Source organism: Callorhinus ursinus, unplaced genomic scaffold (assembly GCF_003265705.2).
Source record: "Callorhinus ursinus isolate GAN/ISIS: 27379988/994484 unplaced genomic scaffold, GSC_fseal_2.0 scaffold21, whole genome shotgun sequence".
Classification (NCBI taxonomy): domain Eukaryota; kingdom Metazoa; phylum Chordata; class Mammalia; order Carnivora; family Otariidae; genus Callorhinus; species Callorhinus ursinus.
In genome coordinates, this window is record NW_027397083.1 from 1,543,197 (window position 1) to 1,549,196 (window position 6,000).

Genomic DNA, 6,000 nt, shown 5'->3' on the forward strand with positions numbered 1-6,000 from the left:
CCTTCCTGCTTGGCAGTAGCCAAGGATGAGCAGCAAAACTCCCACTGCTAATTTCTTCCCTCATCCTCTGCTTGACCTGTAGGCATTTGGTCTGTGCCTGCTCCGGGCTTTCAGGTGAGCCGGACGCTAGATGAGAACACACGTGGATGTCTAGGAATAGGCAGGCTCTCGATGGCGTGCAGGGGTCCTGCCCAAAGCCAGTCGTGCCTGGTACCATCTGCTTCCCCTGAGTGTGCACTAGACCTACAGACTTGCTTCTAACACCTCAGCAGAGGCGACAGGATGCCGTTTCTGGGGTTAAGGTACAAGAGATCGGAATGGTCTTGTTCGTTCTCTTCTCTTGCTTCCCATGACGAAGCAAGCTTACATCTTGTGAGCTGCCCTGTGAAGAGGCCTGTGTGGAAGGAACTGAGGGTAGCCTCCAGCCGGCGAGGAACTCAATCCTGCTGACAACCCCACGAGTGAGCTCAGAAGCAGACACTTCTCGGGGCGCCTGGGTGGCTCAGGCGTTAAGCATCTGCCTTCGGCTCAGGTCATGATCCCAGGATCCTGGGATCGAACCCTGCATTGGGCTCCCTGCTCGGCAGAGAGCCTGCTTCTCCCTCTCCCACTCCCCCTGCTTGTGTTCCCTCTCTCGCTGTGTCTTTCTCTGTCAAATAAATAAATAAAATCTTAAGAAAAAAAAAAAAAAACATGCTTCTCCAGACGATTGCAGCCCCGGCTGACACTTCACAGCTCTGCGAGCCACCTCTGAGGCAGAGGACCCCTCTGAGCTGCATCCTGACTGCTGACCTAGAGAAACCAAGATAACGAATGTTGTTTGAAGCCATTACACTTTGCGATAATTTGTTATATAGCCATTGCTAACCAACACATGTACAGTTCTCACAACTATTACAATTGAGACTATGGTCTTTCTGCACCTAGAACCGGCACGGGCCAGGCACCGTTCCGGGCATTTGGGACATATCACTAAACAAAACAGAGAAAGATCCCTGCCCTCTTGGAACCTGTATGCTAGTGGGGACAGTTTTGCATAGTAGAAGTCTGGGCTGCCAGTGCTGTTTTGAAGGAGAGACCATCTTCAGCTCCTGGGGGAAGGTTCTTAACTTCTTTCAGGTCTTACGCCCCCATGAAACTCCAACAAAAGCCAGGGATGGTTCTTTAGAAAATGTACATGCACATAGAATTTTGCATACAATTTTAGGGATCATCATAAAAATATCTGTGGGCTGACCTGAAGGGGGTGTTGTGATGAGCATTGTTTTAAGTTCCGGAGCAAAGAGAAACGATAAAAAAAATTGAATGTGGAGACATACTAAAACCAGTTGCTTTTGTAGTTGTGTTAAGTGCTACAGGAGATGTTCGGGAGCTCTGGGGCTATATAGAGGAATGTGCCTCCAAGTCTGGGTGCTCAGAGAAGGATGTCCCCCAGAACGTGGTAAGTGAGATTTGAAGGATGAGTGGAATTCGGCCGGCAGGGGCCAGGTAAGTGGTAGGTTCTATGTTAAGTGGTGGGAGGGTAGTGGTAAGAGAGGCGGGCATGGGTCCTTGCCCTCCCACGCATGCAGTCAGTTGGACAAAACAGACACGTTTTTTTTTTTAAGATTTTATTTATTCATTTGAGAGAGTGAGTGAGCAAGCACAAGTGGGGTGGGGAGGGGAGCAGCGGGAGGAGCAGACTTCCTGCTGAGCGGGAGCCCAACGTGGGGCTCCATCCCAGGACCCCAGGATCAGGTCCTGATCTGAAGGCAGATCAGATCAGATCAGATCAGATCACGGAGGCGCCCCCGGAACAGACACATGTTGTTGAATTTCATCAAAAGGAAACTCAGATATATAGATCACATAGCAAGGGGATTTATTGCCGGAATCGGGCAAGGAGCCTTCACCCAGGAAGTGACTGTTAAGCCCTAATCTGAAGGATTAGTTAGATAGGCTGGGGCAGGGGAATGTTCCAGGCCCAGGAGAAACTTGAGATGGGAGAACGTGGGGTGTTAATGGGCATGAAGAGGTCACCATGGTGAAAGCATAGAGAGAGACCAGAAGGGAGGCTGGGGTTGCAGGTGGGGCCCAGACAGACTTGGGAGCATTGTTGGGGGTTTGTATATTTGCCCAAGGGTCATGGGAAGCTTGTAAGGAGAGCGGTCTGATCAAATCCATGTTTCCAGAAGATCATTCTGACTGGACCGTGGGGTCACGGGCACAGGTGGAATCAGAAAGGCTGGGTGGAGAGGAGCGCCTGGCTGGCTCACTTGGTGGGGCATGTGACTCTTGATCTGGGGCTGTGAGTTTGAGCCCCATGTTGGGTGTAGAGATGACTTAAAAGTAAAATCTTAAAAAGCCAGATTTAAAGGGCTGCGGGAGTGGAGGCGTAGCTGCTGATGACCTGGGCTTCGGGATGGCAGTGGATGAAGACGAGAGATCTTTAAAGATAGGGTCCAGGGCGCCTGGGTGGCTCAGGTGTTTAAGCGTCTGCCTTCGGCTCAGGTCATGATCCCAGGGTCCTGGGATCGAGTCCCGCATCGGGCTCCCTGCTCCTTGGGAGCCTGCTTCTCCCTCTGCCTCTCTCTCTCTCTCTCTCTCTCCCTCTGTCTCTCATGAATAAATAAATAAAATCTTTAAAAAAAAATAAAGATAGGGTCCACAGGCTGTCTAGTAGGTTGGATGTGGAAGGTGAGGCAGTGAGGTGAGCAAGTTGGGTAACTCCTGTTTTGTGGCTTAAGTGACTAGGTGGCGGGCGGTACTTTCACTGACACAGGCAACAACGGAGCAGGAGCGGGTTAGGGAAGAGGAAGGTCATTTGTGGTCATTATTGGGCACTTATTATTTTAAAAGGATTTTTTTTAAGATTTTATTTTTAAGTAATCTCTACACCCAACATGGGGCTCAAACTTACAACCCCAAGATCAAGAGTCCCGCACTCCACTGACTAAGCCAGCCAGGTGCCCCCGCTTAATATTTTAGAAGATCTTTCCAGCTGCATCCTCACACCACAGTCCCTCGTTCTGTGTGCTTCATCCATTCTGGCCTTCATTCAGCACTGAATGTCTCCGGCATCCTCCTGCCGTAGGACCTCCGCACGCACTGTGTCCTCCTCTTGGGGGTTGCTGATAAATCCTGATTCGGACATGGGAAACTATCTTCAGATCAGAGTACAAGCACACTGACCTCCAGTCTAGATTAAACCCCTTCCCCAGTGATATGTTGACATAGCACCCTATGTCTCTCTTCTTTGGCACCTCCTTTAGATGCAATTACACCTTCTGTGTAATTATTCAGCTCTACCTCTGTCCCATTGGACTTTGCATTCTCTGAGGGTAAGGTCTGTATCCTACTCACTATCGAATCCTTAGTGCCCGACACATGCAAAGGTGGGTGTGTTATTAATTGAGATATAAATTCACATATCATAAAATTAAATATTTTATTTTTTTTAAAGGTTTTATTTGCTAGAGAGAGAGCACAAGCGGCGGGGGGGGGGGGGGCAGCAGGCAGAGGGAGAAGTAGGCTCCCCTGGGATCATGACCTGAGCCGAAGGCAGACGCTTAACCAACTGAGCCACCCAAGTGTCGCATAAATATTTTATTTTTTTTAGGATTCCATTTACTTGAGAGACAGTGTGAGAGAGCATGAGAAGAGCGAGTGCACACAAGCAGGGGGGAGGGTCAGAGGGAGAAGCAGGCTCCCCATGGGGCAGGGAGCCTGATGTGGGATGCGATCCCAGGACCCTGGATCATGACCCGAGCCGAAGGCAGATGCCTAACCAACTGAGCCACCCAGGCACCCAAGAGGAAATTAAAATTAAATATTTTAAAGATTTATATTTATTTCTTAATGTAATCTCTACATGGAAACTGGGGCTCGAACTCAAAACCCCAAGATCAAGAGTCGCATGCTCCAGCAACTGAGCCAGCCAGGCGCCCCTTTTCTTTTTTTTTTAAAGATTAAAAAAAATGTTTTTTTGAGTAATTTTAAAAGTAGATATTTTAAAGTGTAAAATTCAGTGGATTTTAGTATATTCACAAAGTTGTACAACCATCACCCCTGTCTAATTGCACAACATTTTCATTGCCCCAAGAAGAAACTTCACACCCATTAGCCACCACTTCCCATGTTTCCCTCCTCCAGTTCCTGGCAACCACGAATCCACTTCTGTCTCAGTGGATCTGCCTATTCTGGGCATTTCATATAAGTGCAGTCATACAGTATGCGGCCTTATGCGTCTGGCTTCTTTCACTGAGCAATGTTTACAAGGTTCTTCCATGTGGGAGCAGCATGAATTGCTATGACCAAATATGATTACATTGGAGATTAGTACACACACATTGTGTTTATCCACCAGTTGATGGACAATTGGGTTGCTTGCACTATTTGGCTCTTCTGAATCACGCCGCTATGAACGCTTATGTCCAAATTTCTGTGCCTACGGCTGTTCTCAGTTCTCTGGGGTATATTCCTAAAAGCGGAATTTGCTGGGTCATGTGGTAACTCTATGCTATCTATGTGAGGAACTGCCAGCCTGTTTTCCAAAGTGGCTGCACCATTTTATTTACATTCTTCATGCAAAAGTTTATAATAACTATTTATTAGAAGAAATAAGTTCTTACACAGTGAACTGGATACCATTATTTCCAGCACTTAACGGACTAGAAGAGTGAGGCTCAGGAGTGTGCATGCCTTGGGCAAAATCGCCCAGCTCATCAGCTGCAGATTCAGGATCAGGACCCAGCCTGCGTGACTCCGGAGCGGATACTGCTGCTGGCCCGGCTGCGAAGCAGGCTGCAGCCAGCAGGAGAGCCCATGTGATTGGGGGTGGTGTCAGGGAGACAAGAGTCGAGAAAAGGGTTACCACTGGGGTAGGGAGGGGGCGCTGAGAAATCCTATCAAGTCCGATACAGAAATGTATCTTTGGTCTCTTCCCTTTTTTTTTTTTCATCTGAACTATTACAGTGGCTTTAAGGTTTTTAAACTGTCATAAGTTCTCTCTCCTTTCCAATATATCCTCCATTCATTAAGCACACTCGACCACATCTATCACCACCCTTAAAAGGAAAAGAAAGGAAAGAGAAGAAAAGGAAAAAGAAAGTAAAGGAAAAGAAGAGAAAAGAAAAGAAAAAGAAAACAAGAAAACACAACCCAGGAGCTCCTGTGGGCCATCTCACAGCACTGGCAGTCCTTGGCCTTGCAGAGGTCCCCCAGCTTATTTTTTCAGCTTCATGTCCCACCACTCCCTTTGATTTATTCAACAAGTGTTCCCCGGGGCTCGTCACATGCCAGGTGCTGGGATAGGAGGCAGGCCTACACCTACCACGTGGCTGTGGGCCCCCAGGAGATTTATAGCTCACGGGGAGGAGGCAGACAGCTCAACCAACGAGTCAAGGTCACTGGGAGGCCTTCAGTGGAGGTGAGACTAGTGTTTTGGGGAATACATGCGCAGGGACCCAAGCCCAGCTTAGGGGACCAGACAGCTTCCAGGAAAAGGTAAAACGAGGTGAGTTGTGAAGGAGGGGTATATTAGAAATGAAGAGGGGAATCTGTCATGCCCACAAGAAGGAAGAGCAGGTGCAAAGGCAAGGAGGTATGAAACCAGCTGGCTTCGCACTTCATTCCACAGGTGCTTGCTGAGGGCCTCTTAGGGGCCAGGGGCTGTTCTAGGTGCTGGGGATACAGAAGGGAACACAGCAGACCAGGCCCTGGCCCTCATGGAGCTGACCGTCCACGAGGGGAAAATGTAGAAACGTGTTGGGGATGAAGAAGGGCAAGCATTAAAGCCATGGGGGCCCATGAACCTCTAGATCCCAGGGGAGGGGACCCACAAAACCCTGAAATTTGAATGTGAAGATGTGTGTATGTGTGCTCATGTTCACACATGCATTTTCACAGGGAGTGGACTCACAACGTTGTATATTGTATTCTCAAAGGGATCCATGACTGTTTTGGGTTAGAACCCTTATTCTAGGGCACCTTGTGTTAAGCTAAGGAGTTTGACCTTGGTCT